At 38.9% G+C, this 17,377-nt stretch overlaps 2 pseudogenes across 2 annotated transcripts in view; one reads left to right on the forward strand and one right to left on the reverse strand.

Moving 5' to 3' along the window:
* LOC145509217 (protein CFDP2 pseudogene) overlaps window positions 1-17,377 on the forward strand; it is an 837,797-nt pseudogene that overhangs the window by 334,601 nt on the left and 485,819 nt on the right. The gene's annotated exons all lie outside the window — the stretch shown is intronic.
* On the reverse strand, window positions 1,728-6,084 carry LOC145516052 (ras-related protein Rab-22A pseudogene; annotated as a pseudogene).

The following is a 17,377-nucleotide window of genomic DNA, read 5'->3' on the forward strand; positions in this document are numbered from 1 at the left end:
AGGATAAGTGGATAAACAAGATGTAGAATTGATGTCCAGTTACTGTTCAGTCATTCAGTCGTGTCGGACTTTTTGCGACCTCATGAACCACAGCACACTAGGCCTCCCTGTCCATCACCAACTCCCAGATTCCACCCAAACCCATGTCCATTGAGTCGGTGATGCCATCCGACCATCTCATCCTCTGTCATCACCTTCTCCTCCTGCCCCCAATCTTTCCCATCATCGTGGTCTTTTCAAATGAGTGAATTGGTGTACAAATGGATTATTCAGGCATGATAAAGAAGGAAATCTTGTCATTTGGACAAGATAGATGGACCTTGAGGGCATTATGACAAGTGAAATAAGTTACAGAAAGACAAATACTATTTGATCTCACTCATATGTGGAATATAAAAAACCAAAGATTGCTATATGTGGTAGTTATTTTTTCATTAAGTCAGATATTTCATTTTGGCATATGTTTTTTTTTTCCTTTTGTATTAGCATGACCCCAGATCATAAAGAAAATACATTCACCAGTATTACCTTGTTTTCTTTTATAAGAATTTTGTGCCATGCATTTGAATGTATTGCCATCTCATTTAAAAGCAGGTTAATAATTATGACAGTTAAAAAAAATAATATTCCCCCTTTTAATACCAAAATATATTGTTAAATATGCAGATCTTCTCTGCCTTTTAGTTACTGTAATCTTTTAAGTGAGACAAAACATATTGTTAAAGATATATTATGTACGACTTTTCCATACAGCTGGTTATTTTATCCTGTCAGATATATGAAAGCACTGGCTGTGATATTAATGAGTTTCAGAGTGGAAGGAATTCTTTTTTTTTTTAATGAAGCATAGAATTTATTAATGTATTTACAGAATTCACAATCTGTAAGCAGTGGTCTCATAAATATATGACTACAACTTTACAGGTGCTAAGCGACAGATAGCTGTCTCCCCTACCAAGACAGCTCGGTCAAATAAAAAATGGACAGCATTTCTGGGCTTATTTTCTCATTGGAAAACACGGCTAGTCAGTTTAAAATAATTCTGCAATTCAACATGTTCCAGGCAGCCTCTATACCACCACCATCTTGATCGACAGAGCTTACTTAAAAAGATGCCAGTAATGTGCCTGGGGATACGTGTGCGACAGGGTCCTGGGCTACTGCGCCCAACGGAAAGTGTGTCAGAGATGGCGTGGATGGGTGCCTCTCCATCAGCCTCAGAAACAACCCACGTCAGCTTCAGACAGTCCTAACTGCCATCCCTCCAGGGTGGTAACTGCATACTTTTTAAACGCTATCATTTCCTCTAAATGTGGCAATGGGCAATGGCACCCAAGGGAAGGAATGTATCCACAGGGACTTTTTTTTCCCCTCAAGAACCGTGAAAGTGCTAACTTTTCCTTTACAAATGTGACATAGAATCTTGACTACAAAGCTACTCAGTGATCTCATCCTACCACTCACACAACTGTACATTCCTTCTCAGCAACGTCAGGAACCAACGATGCGGCCCCTGTGTACACAGAGATCCTTTACAGGACGGAAGTCCACGGACTGACTTATTACTGTTGCAGTCTGAAGAGGAGACGGAACCAGTCAATTCCTGTGAATTCCTGTTGCCCAAAAAAGATCCAAGACTGGCAGGCGACCCCTGAAGGTGGGGCCCAGACCTCCTGTTACCTGTCGGGACCACCTACTAAGTCTGGGGGCCCCAGGCCGAGGCCCAGTCAGCACCAGCTCACCTTAGGCTCCAAAGGCTCTCTGCAGAGTTTAAAGCCCTTTCTGCCGCCAGAAGATGGGCTGGCATCAGTGGATGGAATTATTTGACTAATTTATATAAGGAGTTCGTTTATGTTTATCTTGTTCTTCGCACTGGTCCATACAAGGACTGCATGGATGTAGTCGGTATAGTCCTTGGCATCTCTCTCCATGACCTCTCTTACATCGATAAGATCACACTTATTTCCTGCAATGACAACTACAATGTTGAGTGGGCCATGCTGCCGAAGCTCTTTTACCCAATTCTTTAATGTTGAAAATGTTTCATGATGTCGTAAATAATGATAGCTGCAGCCGAGCCTTGGTAGTACATTGGTGCTAAGGCAGGAAATCGTTCTCGTCCAACTGTATCCCAGATGAAGGATTTATGTAGCTCATTTTGGTACTGGACAGTCTTGGTCATAAAAGATGGTCCTATTGTTGGGTTGATGTTCTGATCAAAACTGTCTTCCACGAACTGCCACACAATACTTGATTTACCTACACCTGTATCCTCCAGCAGACAATTTGAGCTACCTCAGAGCCATGGCCTGGGAGCCAGGGGCGTGGGCCGCCTGCCATCCTAAATTGAGAGAGAGGTTGGGCCCAGCACGAGCATTCCCCAGCGCCACCACCGCAAAGCCTAACCCCGGCCGCGGGGCACACAGAGGCCACTGCCCCCCGTTTTCTGGCCCTTGGCCCTGCCCAGTTGTTGCCAGCCGCGCAGAGCCCGACTCAGCAGTCTGGACCGTGCCTCAGGTTACCGGGCGCCACCGCTGCTGCCATCTTGGGACAGCGGCCGATCAGCTGCAGAGTGAAAGGAATTCTTAAGAGACATTTAGTCCATTTTGACACCTATGTAGTACAAAGAACACTTCCTCAAATAAGACACTGATTTCCTCCTATCAGAAAGAGAAATGGTGGTAGAGGCATGTAACCAAATTAGTTCTCTTTACTGTTTGGGATTTGTGTATAAAGCTACAAGTCCTTAGAGTTTCTGAGGCAATAGGATTGTGGGTAAGATCTAGGAATCTACAGTTTTAAAAGAACCTCAGGCAAATAAATGAATCAATCCAGCTACTATATCGTCAAAGACAACAAAGCAGACCATAGAGAAGGCAGAGGTCTAAAAATATTTTTGAGTATGGCCATCTTTTATTCCCAGTTTAGTTCAGTTGTTCGGTCATGTCGGACTCTGTGCATCCCATGGTCAGTAGCATGCCAGGCCTCCTTGTCCACCACAAACTCCCGAGTTTACTCAAACTCATGTCCATACAATTGGTAATGCCTGCCAACATCTCATCCTCTGTCATCAACTTCTCCTCCTGCCTTCCATGTTTCCCAACATCAGAGTCTTTTCAAATGAGTCAGTTCTTCGCATCTGGTGGACAAAGTATTGGAGTTTCAGCTTTAACATCAGTGCTTCCAATGGATATTCAGGACTGATCTCCTTTAGGATGGACTGGTTGGATTTCCTTGCAATCCAAGGGACTCTCAAGAGTCTTCTCCAACACCACAGTTCAAAAGCATAAATTCTTCAGCACTCAGCTTTCCTTAATACTCCAAATCTCACATCCATACATGAATACTGGAAAAACCATAGCCTTGATTAGATGGACCTTTGTTGGAAAAGTAATATCTCTGTTTTTTAATATGCTCTCTACGTTGGTCATATTTTTTCTTCCAAGGAGTAAGCGTCTTTTAATTTCATGGCTGCAGTCACCATTTGCAGTGATTTTGAGCCCCCAAAATAAATCTATCTTTGTTTCCATCTATTCACCATGAAGTGATGGGCACAGATGCCATGATCTTAGTTTTCTGAATGTTAAGCTTTAAGCCAACTTTTTCACTCTCCTCTTCACTTTCATCAAGAGGCTCTTTAGTTCTTCTTCACTTTCTGCCATAAGGGTGGTATCATCCGCATATCTGAGGTTATTGATATTTCTCCCGGCCATCTTGATTCCAGCTTGTGTTTCATCCAGCCCAGCATTTCTCCTGGTGTACTCTGCATATAAGTTAAATAAGCAGGGTGACAATATACAGCCTTGACGTACTCCTTTTCCTATTTGGAACCAGTCTGTTGCTCCATGTCCAGTTCTAACTATTGCTTCCTGACCTGCATACAGGTTTCTCAAGAGGCAGGTCAGGTGGTCTAGCATTCCCATCTCTTTCAGAATTTCCCACAGTATATTGTGATCCACACCGTCAAAGGCTTTGGCATAGTCAATATAGCAGAAGTACATATTTTTCTGAAACTCTCTTGCTTTTTTGACGATGCAGATGTTGGCAATTTGATCTCTGGTTCCTCTGCCTTTTCTAAAACCAGCTTGAACATCTGGAAGTTCACGGTTCACGTATTGCTGAAGCCTGGCTTGGAGAATTTTGAGCATTACTTTACTAGCGTGTGTGATGAATGTAATTGTGCGGTACTTTGAGCATTCTTTGGCATTGCCTTTCTTTGGGATTGGAGTGAAAACTGCCCTTTTCCAATCCTGTGGCCACTGCTGAGTTTTCTAAATTTGCTGACACATTGAGTGAAGCACTTTCACATCATCATCTTTTAGGATTTGAAATAGCTCAACTGGAATTCCATTGCCTCCACTAGCTTTGTTCATACTGATTCTTCCAAAGGCCCACTTGACTTCACATCCCAGGATGTCTGGCTCTAGGTGAGTGATCACACCATAATGATTATCTGGGTCATGAAGATCTTTTTTGTACAGCCCTTCTGTGTATTCTTTCCACCTCTTCTTAATATCTTCTGCTTCTGTTAGGTCCATACAATTTCTTTCCTTTATTGACCCCATCATTGCATGAAATATTCCCTTGGTATCTCTAATTTTCTTGAAGAGATCTCTAGTCTTTCCCATTCTATTGTTTTCCTCTATTTCTTTGCATTGATCACTGAGGAAGGCTTTCTTATCTCTCCTAGCTATTCTTTGGAATTCTGCATTCAAATGGGAATATCTTTCCTTTTCTCCTTTGCTTTGGCTTCTCTTCTTTTCACAGCTATTTGTACGGCCTCCTCAGACAGCCATTTTGCTTTTTTGCATTTCTTTTTCTTAAGGATGGTCTTGATCCCTTTCTCCTGTACAGTGTCACAAACCTCTTTCCATAGTTCATCAGGCACTCTGTCTATAACATCTAATCTCTTGAATCTATTTGTCACTTCCACTCTATAATCGTAAGGGATTTGATTTATGTCATACCTGAATGGTCTAGTGGTTTTCCCTACTTTCTTCAGTTTAAGTCTGAATTTGGCAATAAGGAGTTCATGATCTGAGCCATACTCATTCCTGGTCTTGTTTTCGCTGCCTGTATAGAGCTTCTCCATCTTCGGCTGCAAATAATATAATCAGTCTGATTCCAATATTGACCATCTGGTGATATCCATGTGTAGTCTTTCTTGACTTGTTGGAAGAGGGTGTTTGCTATAACTAGTGCATTCTCTTGGCAAAACTATTAGCCTTTGATCTGCTTCATTCTGTACTCCAAGGCCAAATTTACCTGTTACTCCAGGTGTTTCTTGACTTCCTACTTTTACATTCCAGTCCCCTATAATGAAAGTACATCTATTTTGGGTGTTAGTTCTAGAAGGTCTTATAGGTCTTCACAGAACCATTCAACTTCAGTTTCTTCATCATTAGCGGTCCGGGCATAGACTTGGATTACTGTGATATTGAATGGTTTGCCTTGGAAATGAACAGATTATTCTGTCGTTTATGAGATTGTATCCAAGTACTGCATTTTGGACTCTCTTGTTGACTATGATGGCTACTCCATTTCTTCTAAGAGATTCTTGCCCACAGTAGTAGATATAATGGTCGTCTGAGTTAAATTCACCCATTCCAGTCCATTTAGTTCGCTGATTCCTAGAATGTCGACATTCACCCTTGCCATCTCCTGTTTGACCACTTCCAACTTGCCTTGATTCATGGACCTAACATTCCAGGTTCCTATGAAATATTGTTCTTTACAGTATCAGACTTTGCTTCCATCACCAGTTACATCCACAACTGTGTACTGTTTTTGTTTTGCCTTGTCTCTTCATTCTTTCTGGAGTTATTTCTTTAATCCAGTTTTCTGTTGATGGGTGGAGCTGTGTTCCCTCCTTGCTATTTACCTGGGGCCAAACTGTGGTGGAGGTTATGAAGATAATGGCATCCTCCTTCAAAAGCTCCCATGGACACACTGCTACACTCACTGGCCCCAACCCCGCAGCAGGCTACCACCAACCGACACCTCTGCCGGAGACTCCTGGACATTCCCTGGCATGTCTGGCTCAGTGTCTTGTGGGGTCACTTCTCCTTTTTCCTGGATCCTCATGTGCCATGTTTGTGCCCTCCAAGAGTCTATTTCCCAGTCCTGTGTAAGTTCTGGCAGCTCTATGATGGGGTTCTGTTTGTGCCCTCTAAGTTTCTTTTTGTACCCTCCAAGGGTCTATTTCCTAGTCCTATGTAAGTTCTGGCAGCTCTTTGGTGGGTTTAATGATGACCTTCTCCAAGAGGGCTTATGACATACCCAAGTCTGCTGTACCCAGAGCCCCTTTCCCTGCGACAGTCCCCTGCTGACCTGTACCTCCACAGGAGATGCTCAAACAAAGTTCTGTCTCAAGTCTCTGTGGGGTCCCTGGGTCCTGGTGTGCACAAGGTTTGTTTGAGCCCTCTGAGCATCTCTGGAGGGAATGGGGTTTGATTCTAAATGTGAATTTGCCCCTCCTACCATCTTGCTTGGGCTTCTCCTTTGCCCTTAGGCGAAGGAATCTTTTATTCTACTGAAATATAATCCAAAACCTCAGATCTTAAAACAGATAAATCAAAGCAACTCTAGGAAATTGAGGAGACAGGGCCCAAGGCCATACTCACAGAGACCTCTTTCTACCCCTCATGGAGATGTTTTTTGGAAACCTGGTTTGAGAATGGAGAAGACTCTTGAGACACCCTTGGACTGCAAGGCAATCCAACCAGTCAGTCCTAAAGGAAATCAGTCCTGAATATTCACTGGAAGGACTGTTGCTGAACTGAAACTACAATACTTCGGCCAGATGATGTGAGAAACTGACTCACTGGAAAAGATCCTGATGCTGGGAAAGATTGAAGGCAGGAGGAGAGGGGATGATAGAGGATGAGATGGTTGGATAGCATCACTGACTCAATGGACATGAGTTTGAGCAAGCTCCTGAAGTTGGTGATGGACAGGGAAGCCTGGTGTGCTGCAGTCCATGGGGCCGCCAAGAGTTAGACACAAGTGATCAACTGAACTAAACTGAACCTGTCACTATAAAAACAGTTTTTCTATTGTCCAGTAGTCTATATTCTTTTGTATTATTTTAAAAGCACTGGACATGGATGGGTGAAGAGAGGTAATTGGCTATGTATCTCATCAGAAGTCCAGCTCTCTCCATCAAGAATGTTGCTTATTACCTCCTCATTCTGTAACATTGAAAACAACAACTGCATACACAATAAAAATGAATTATGAATATTTTTGCATATAAGAGAAAAGAATGGCTAATCAGTCCATTGGCTGTAATGTTGTTATGTCAGTAACACAGAAGTATCAGAAATACTAATTTACTATTTATGAGATATTTGTTCATTAATTTTGTTTGTTCTACATGTTTGCTGACTGACTTTCTCATCTCATAGTCTATTCTTCACATAATGCCCATATGAACATCTAATATACTCAACCACTATTCTGTTCCATTCTATTCTATTTTGTTACATCATATCATATAATATTGTCACTGCATTTAAAATTTCTTTTCTGAAACGTCCTTATGGAATCCTGAAACTATCAGTTGCTATAAAAAGGAAGAAAATTAGAATATACTTAACCACTGTCAGACTGTAATCTATTGTTTTCTTCATCTGCAATAAATTGGATTTTCTTGGGAAGTAAAAGTCTAGTGGCTAACAGTGACAAAAGTCCTTCTCAACATGGGAGCACAGGAGAGGAATTCAGTGGCCACTTTTCTGTATTTCCTATTTTTAATAGATATACTAATATCCACTTCCCATGTTTGTATGCAATATGCAAGTTCCCAGAGCTGAACACCTCTACTGGTATGTCTTCCTCCTCAGAGCACCTCAGTTGCCCAAGTCCTTATTATTTTTTTTAAACATCCTAGAGATAAAACACAATAGGAAAATATATTTAGAATAATTGAAATTAAATATTTAACATTTATTCGTTATATGACTGTAATTGAAAGAAACCCCCAAAAAAGAAAAATCTGTGCTATTTATAGGAAATATATATAGTCTTTTTTTTCTTTTTATTGCAAGCTGAACTAAATCTATTCAAGGCCTATAATATGAGAGATTTTTTAAACTGATTTTTCCAGTGGACTCTAAAGGAGCTCTATGCCATTTCTTCAGTGGTAGTCTCAATTTGAATTAGCATGGCTATTTAAAACAATTATGTCTCTAAGTCTCTAATGGCCACAGAATAAAGCTTAGTGTCAGTGTTTCAAATAATAGTTTACTAGTATTGCAAGTCTCCCCACCAAAAGAAAGCAAACCAAATTAACAAAACAATTGGCCAAAATTACTATTACCAAATAAGCAAGGTGCCAAATAAACAAACACAATCATAGATTTCATTCCATTTCCATAAAATTTGCTAATACTACATTTAATAAAATACTTCAATTTTCTGGAGAGAAAACTTGAAATCTTTGAGTTCATTAGAGCTACAAGAAATCCAAAAGAATGAACCCGTAAACGTAAGCAGTCTCCTTATAGCTGTTTCTAATATCTTTCCATCTTACTTACCTGTTACTTTGGACCCTTTTTGTAGTAAGATAAGAAAAACACTCAGAGCAGAAAAGGAGGAGACTGAGTTCAGAATGTCTAAGAAATTAGCACTCTTTATCTAACTGAATCATTGCATTGTTTAATATGATTGCACATTCTTTTACTTCAAATTATGGATTTAGTGGGGTTTGATTCAGAACATCCATACTCTGAGTAAGGTGGCGTCTCCCCGAGAACACTTCCCAATACCATACACAAAACTAAACTCAAAATGGGCTAAAGATGGCCTAAATGTAAGACTAGAAACTATCAAGCTCTTAGAGGAAAACATAGGCAGTATATTCTTTACATAAATCACAACAAGATCCTCTTTGACTCACCTCCTAGAGCAATGGAAATAAACAAATGGGACTTAAACAAATGTTCCTCTGCACATCAAAGGAAACAATAAGCAAAACACAACCATCAGAATGGGAGAAAATAACTGCAAATGAAACAAATGACAGGATTAATCTCCAGAATATATAAGCAGCTCCTACAGCTCAACATCAAAAAAATAAACAGCCCAATCAAACAAATGGGTAGAAGACCTAAACAGAATTTTTTCCATAAAGAAGACATAGAGATGGCTAATAAACACATGAAAAGATGCTCAGCATTGCTCATTATTCAGTTCACTTCAGTCACTCAGTCGTGTCCGACTCTTTGTGACCCCATGGACTGCAGCACGCCAGGCCTCCCTGTCCATCACCAACTCCCGGAGTTTACTCAAACTCATACCCATTGAGTCTGTGATGCCATCCAAGCATCTCATCCTCTATCATCCCCTTCTCCTCCTGCCTTCAATCTTTCCCAGCATCAAGGTCTTTTCCAATGAGTCAGTACTTTAAATCAGGTGGCCAAAGTATTGGAGCTTCAACATCAGTCCTTCCAATGAATATGAGGACTGATTTCATTTAGGATGGACTGGTTGGATCTCCTTGCAGTCCAAAGGACTTGCAAGAGTCTTCTCCAACAACACAGTTCAAAAGCATCGATTCTTTGGTGCTCAGTTTTCTTTATAGTACAGCTTTCATATCCATACATGACTATTGAAAAAAACGGTAGCTTTGACTAAATGGACCTTTGTTGGCAAAGTAATGTCTCTGCTTTTTAATATGCCATCTAAGTTAGTCATAGCTTTTCTTCCAAGAAGCAAGAGTCTTTTGATTTCATGGCTGCAGTCACCATCTGCAGTGATTTTGGAGCCCCCCAAAATAAAGTCTGTCACTATTTCCACTGTTTCTCCATCTATTTGCCTTGAGGTGATGGGATCGGTTGCCACGATCTTAGTTTTCTGAATGTTGAGCTTTAAGCCAACTTTTTCATTCTCCTCTTTCACTTTCATCAAGAGGCCTTTTAGTTGTTTGTTGCTTTCTGCCATAATGGCGGTGTCAGCTGCATATCTGAGGTTATTGATATTTCTCCCAGAAATTTTGATTCTGGCTTGTGCTTCATCCAGCTTGGCATTTCTCATGATGTACTCTGTATATAAGTTAAATAAGCAGGGTGACAATATACAGCCTTGACATACTCCTTTCCCTAATTGGAAGTAGTCTGTTGTTCCATGTCCAGTTCTAACTGTTGCTTCTTGAGCTGCATACAGATTTCTCAGGAGGCAGGTCAGGTGGTCTGGTATTCCCATCTCTTGAAGAATTTTCCACAGTTTGTGGTGATCCACAGAGTCAAAGGCTTTGGCATAGTCAATAAAGCAGAAATAGATGTTTTTTTGGAACTCTCTTTCTTTTTTGATAATCCAACGGATGTTGGCAATTTGATCTCTTATTCCTCTGCCTTTTCTAAGTCCAGCTTGAATATCTGAAAGTTCAAGTTCATGTACTATTAAAGCCTGGTTTCAAGAATTTTGAGCCTTACTTTACTAGTGTGTGAGATGAGTGCGATTGTGCGGTGGTTTGAGCATTCTTTGGCATTGCCTTTCTTTGGGATTGGAATGAAAACTGACCTGCTCATTATTAGAGAAATGCAAATAAAAACTACAATAAGGACATTTCCTCACACCAGTCAGAATGGCCATCATTAAAAAAACTACAAACAATAAGTGCTGGAGGGGATGTGGAGGAAAGGTAACACCTTTGCAGTGTTGTTGAGAATATAAGTTGATAGAACCCCTATAGAAGACAGTGTGGAGATTCCTTTAAAAACTAGGAATGGTTTGTAAAGCTAGGTGGTTTTAAAACCACTATGTATGTGTCCCAGTTTCAGAAAACTGCCCTTCCCACTTTATCTACCCTATATCTTTATAGCCTTCAGCTTTTCTATCTGCTTAAATCCATAGAGATTGATTTATCAGGCCCTCAGTGATTACTATCAAAAATGTCCTCATTTCTTTACTCCCCTGAATACATTTGTCTCTGTTTGTAGTGCCCATACTTATAGTACCATCTTATCCTCCTGTTCTTTTATATATTCACACCATTCAGGCTAATATTATTGAGGTCACAATAGTAATAACAATGGTTAATTATCAGTATCCATCTTATATGACCTGCCAACAGAATTGACACTTGCTTCTTGCACACAATATTTAGAGTGACTTGCAGGTCACTGGGTACTCTTCATTACTTGACATATCTCATGCCCTATCCATCCCCTCCTTTTTTTTTCACCTCTCACTATTGGTTGGGCTTCCCAGATGGTGCAGTGGTAAAGAATCTGCCTGCCAATGCAGGAGACACAGGAGACACAGGTTCAATGCCTGGGTGGGGAAGATCCTTTGGAGAAAGATATGGTGACCCACTCCAGTATTCTTGCCTGGAAAATCCCAAGGACAGAGGAGCCTGGCGGGCTACAGTCTATGGGGTTACAAAAAGTCGGACAGGACTGAGTGACTAACACTTTCACTTTCACTGTTAGTTATTTGGGGTTTACTCCTTGGTCCTCTTAATCAAAATTTACTCACTTGATCTCCTCCTGTTTTATGGCTGTATCCTAATGATAAATCCTGTCTCCAGCCCAAGCCACCCTCCTCAATTCAGATAGTATGTCCCTTTGGACAGATTTCTATCTGGTTGGTGAATAAAAATCTCCAACATGGCAGCATAACAGCGAACTTGTAATTCCCTCACTCCACCTGACTGACTCTACCTAAAGCCTCCTGGAAGATGATAGTAACTTCTTGGTGCTCAGTCCAAAAATCGTGAAATAATCCTCAATCCCTGCCCTTCCCCCGTATCTAAATTTTACTTCATCACAAAATGCTGTCAGTTTTCTCTTCAAGATTTTTAGAAAATATGACCACTTCTTAAAACCTCAATTATTATCACTGCATGTTTGTTTTTATTTAAAAACTTCCATAATTAAAATTGACAGAATATCTTTATTGACCATCTATGAGGCAATGAAAATTTAAAAATCAAGCAATATTATCTGTGGCACTTACAATGTGAAGATCAGTTTTGACAAAGTTATTGATAATTTGTGGAACATAACTAACTAATATTATTATTTTGAATAATAAGTTATTCATTATTTTGTATAAACTTTATAATACAAATGGAAATAGTCATTCATTATTTTTGCAAACCACAGTATAATATGTATGTATAAGTTAGTCTAACTTTTTTTCCAAAAAAATTGTTCAATATAATTGTAGTTATTTAGTCACTCAGTCCTGTCGGAGTCTTTGCAACCCCATGGACTGTAGCCCACCAAGCTCCTCTGTCCATGGGATTTTTGAGGCAAGAATGCTGAAGTAGGTTGCCATTTCCTTCTCCAGGGGAACTTCCTGACCTAGGGATCAAATCCATGTCTATTACTAGTATATTACTTTTTTCCATTTGGTACTGTAAAGTGTATTATTTTGTCTAAAATATTTCAATTCTGTTCAGCTCAGTCGTGTCCGACTCTTTGCGACCCCATGAATCGCAGCACACCAGGCTCCCTGTCCATCACCAACTCCCGGAGTTTACCTAAACCCATGACTATCTAGTCAGTGATGCCATCCAACCATCTCATCCTCTGTCGTCCCCTTCTCCTCCTGCCCCCAATCCTTCCCAGCATTAGGGTCGTTTAATGGAATCATTATACATAACGTGGGATTCCCAAGAGGCTCAGTGGTAAAGAATTTACCTGCCAATGTGGGAGACACAAGTTGAAAAAAGAAATAAGACGCCCTAGGTTTTATGCTATGTGATGCTATGCAACCTTGTAACCACAAGCAGCAACTATCCTTATGAAGTTTAGACACCACAGAAAAAACAGCCATTAAACAGATATTGAAAATAAATGTATAAATTGAATGTTTTCAGAAATACTATATTAGAATGATTCATAGTTCTAGGGTTAAATTGAGCTCCTGACCTATCTCTGATGAGAGAAGATGTAGGGATTGGATACCTTCATGTTGAAAATATGATCTAAAAAATATGAATGGATATATGTGTGGGTGTGAATAGGGGCCAGTGAAGAGAGTATTCCCAACAGAGATAACAACAAAGTTGATATGGAAGACAAGATTGGAGGATTAGCTAAGGCATCAAATAAAAGCTGGAGTGTCTGAGAGGGCAAGTGGTATAAGATGAGACTGGAGAGTTAGTAGCTACACCATGAAGAACTAAGTAGGAGAGAATAATTATTTTCGTTTGTTTGCTTGCTTGTTTCTTTTGCCTAACAGCAATGATAGCTGTTGAAGAGTTCCTGTACTATAGAAGTTGAGGGTAGCAGAATCAATTTGTATCTTGAAAAGAACAATATGTTTTTTTCAACTTATATTTTTATTTTGTATGTTTACTACAGTAACTTTAAATATTACTAACTAGTAATGCCTTCGAAATTAAGATCTGTCATAAGGACTGGCTCCATAATTTGTGGGGCCAGTACTAAAAGAAAAAGCAGAGCTCCTTGTTGAGATATTGTTAAGAATGTAAGATGGTAACAGCAGAGAGTAGTGGGAGTCCTTTCTCCAATGATCTTCTGTGCAACTATTTAGAATGTTTGTCTGCAAATACAGCCTTCATTTCTCCCTTAGCCCCAGATAAAATGAAAATGGAAACTATGTAGTTGACATCTATAGCTAGATGTTTTCCAGGCATGGGACAATAAATGTATCTATAAATAGACCTTAACTGCTGCTGCTGCTAAGTCGCTTCAGTTGTATCCAACTCTGCAACCCCACAGATGGCAACCCACCAGGCTCCTCTGTCCATGGGATTTTCCAGGCAAGAGTACTGGAGTGGGTTGCCATTGCCTTCTCCAAATAGACCTTAAATTTCCCCTTTAATATAGAGTTCTGTTGTGTGTTTTGTTGTTGGTTGGTTGATCGGTTTGTTGTTTCTGCTTCTTTTGGTTGACAGTATTATCAGTTTCTCCTTTACAGAGCTAGGATCTTGAATAGCATCTCCAATTTTACCCTCTTGCCTTTAATCCAAATAATCAAGAAGTCCTGCCAATTAAGATTTGACATATATCTGCAACCTTCTTAATTTACATACAGACCTTTATCTCTTATTACAGTTACCTTCCTACTCTTTTATTTTCTTACTCTAGTCTCAATTATCTCTTGTCTTCCTTCAAAAGGCTATCAATATTTCCCCTCTAAGTCATTTGATATTATTTAATTCTTGCCCAACTTAAAGATCTTTGATGGGTCTCTACTGCTTCTATAGAAAGAACAAATTAGTTAGCAGAATAACCTGGCCCTAACTCCTATTTTGTTCAAATTAATACCCCTTGAATTTCTCTCTGCATCCACTCCTCCCTCAATAATACCATCCTTCACCAAAGATATTTCCATCACCATGGTTTTGGCTTTAATCTTTTCACCCATAATATCCTTATCTCTTCTTCTCTTGCTACTTAAATATCAAGGGCCAGCTCAACAGTTAACATATCTATGATACATTAATCCCTTCTGTTGTCTAGTCAGAAAAAGTAATTTCCTTTCCTTTATTCTAATTCTGTTGGAAGACAATTCTCCATGGGTTCTTCACTTTCCTGCATATCTTGTAAGCAGACACACTGACTGTCTGTTGTGGATTGTTTTTTGATGATGTTTGCATAACACAAGCCCTGATAGACCAAGATAGTATTTTGTCTTTGAAACAAAAGGAAGATATGCATAGTACACATTATAAAAGATTCATGTTCCCTAAGCCCAGGTTTCCTCTCCTCTAACACAACCTACCTTGTGTACCACTGTCAGGTGACTTGACTGGTGTCACTCTGGGACAATAATGGCTAAGGGAATTAGTGCAAGATGGGTATTCTCACTAGTGTTATTACTGGGAGTGATGAACTGTCCTGTATGTTTGACCCAGAATTTTTGTTTCTTTTTCCAGCACTTAAAAAATTGTAGCAGGCTGTATCGTATTGTCTCAGAATTGGGGGTACAATATCAAATATTCACTTTTCTATAAATCTAGCAGTAAGTACATTCATCCATTATCAGCTGTATATGCTATTGCCTTCTCATGTTTTCCCTATAAGGAACCCATTAAATTCAATTTTATTCAGCTTTTTAGTATTTTTTACTATATTTGGGAGATGACTGATCAGGCCCCCAAACTCAATACATTTGTTGTGTAAATGAGTAAATAGCTTAACAGCAGTATGATTATAATTCTCAAAGCAAACTCATTCAGTGCTTACATATGTATGGCTTTAAGTGTCTTTAATACACTGTTTAGTGGAAAGAAATGTATCAGTAGTAACCTATAGCTATAATGAATTTTCTTAGGTTTCTTTAATAAAATTAAACATTTCTTGTCTACATAGTTTGCTCATAGTGTTCCTTCTATTTCATTTGCCTTCCCTACCTTTAAATTATTCCCAAATTATTCAATCACATGCAATCTCTGACCTTCCTTTGTTTACCTTACTCTTTGTTTGTGGCTCAGTTACATGCTTTTTAGAGTTGAGCTTGTTTTATATACTTTTCTTATCTCTCTCAGTAAATTGAGTTCTGACAACACAACAGTTATATCCAATTGATCTTTGGATTGTCTATGTTGCCAAGCACAGTAAGTAATAGGAAATCAATAAATAACAATTTAATTAAATGGATTAAAGTATTACATACTGTCTCACTAACTGGCTTTCATTTCTTTTGCCACTTTATTCCTAATCTCTTCCCATTTACTTGTTTTCAATTTAGTTGTTCCTGAGGTGAGTTAAAGCCAACTGAATTCTTTTCAGAAAATGATTTCTTACAGGCATCTAGACATCTGGTGTGCCACATTTATTGTATTTACAAACAACAAAAAAGAAGTATAACTTAGTAGAATTTTAATATCTGTGAGAACAATGACATCCAATAGCTTTCAACCGGTTTGTATATAATATGCATATGGTTGAAAGGATGAAAGTCAGAACTGTTTCCACAGATAGAAACACTACTCTTTGAAAACTACTAGAAGTAGACAGTTAAATATCTTAAGAGAAGTGGGAAAGAAAATGAAAATGAAGCTGTGGTACATATACACAATGGAATATTACTCAGCCATTAAAAAGAATACATTTAAATCAGTTCTAACGAAATGGGTGAAACTGGAGCCCATTATACAGAGTGAAGTAAGCCAGAAAGAAAAACACCAATACAGTATACTAATGCATATATATGGAATTTGAAAGATGGTAACGATAACCCTATATGCGAGACAGAATAAGAGACACAGATGCATAGAACAGTCTTATGGACTCTGAGGGAGAAGGTAAGGGTGGGATGTTCTGAGAGAATAGCATTGAAACATGTATATTATCATATGTGAAACAGAATGCCATTCCAGGTTCGATGCATGAGACAAATGCTCAGGGCTGGGGCAATGGGATGACCCAGAGGGATGGGATGGGGAGGGAGGTGGGAGGGGGGTTCAAGATGGGAAACACATGTAAACCCATAGCTGATTCATGTCAATGTATGGCAAAAACCACTACAATATTGTAAAGTAAGTAGCCTCCAACTAAAATAAATAATAAAAAAATTTAAAAAAATAAAATAAAAAAATATATCATAGACCTAACTGTGAGAACTAAACCAATTACACTCATAGAAGAAAATAGACGAATGTATCACCATGATCTTAGATTAGGTAAAACTTCTTAGAGATGACACAAAAGCACAGCCAAGAATAGAAAAAAATAGGTAAATTCAACTTTATCAAAATGGATACCTTTTTGCTTCCAAGGACAGCATTCAAGAAATGAAAAAGGTCCAAAGAATGGAAAAAAAAATTCTAACTGTATATCTATTAAGCACTGTGTATCTGGAATATATAGAAAAACTCTTAACACAAAAAGACAAATAACACGGTTTAAAAATTGGCAAAGAATCTGAAGAGGCATTTCTCCAACAAAGATATGCAAATGTCCCATTCATGAGCAGATATTCAGCATCATTAATGGTCAAGGAAAACATCAAACCCACTACTCCACACCACTAGGATGACTAATCATCAAAAGACACATCAAGGTTGTTGAGAATATGGGGATTGGAACTGTCATATACTACAGATTAGAATGCAAACTCATGCATTCACTTTGGAAAACATCTGGCAGTGGCTCAAATAGTTAAACATAAAGTTATCATATGCCCTAGCAATTTCACACCTAGGTATATATTCATTGTAAAAAAAACTGAAAACATCCCCACAAAATAAATTCATACAGAAATGGTCTTAGCAGCATTATTTGTAACACAGAAAGTGGAAAACCCCCCAAAAGCCATCAACTGATGAATGGTTAAACAAAATATGGTACATCTTTCCAATGTAATATTACTTAGCCATAAAAAGGAATGTATTAATAGGATAGTGATGTATGCTAAAACACTGATGAAGCTTGAAAACACTATGTTAACTGAAAGA

Source organism: Giraffa tippelskirchi, chromosome 1 (genome assembly GCF_054371585.1).
Source record: "Giraffa tippelskirchi isolate mGirTip1 chromosome 1, T2T-mGirTip1v1.2.pri, whole genome shotgun sequence".
In the NCBI taxonomy this organism is placed as follows: Eukaryota; Metazoa; Chordata; class Mammalia; order Artiodactyla; family Giraffidae; genus Giraffa; species Giraffa tippelskirchi.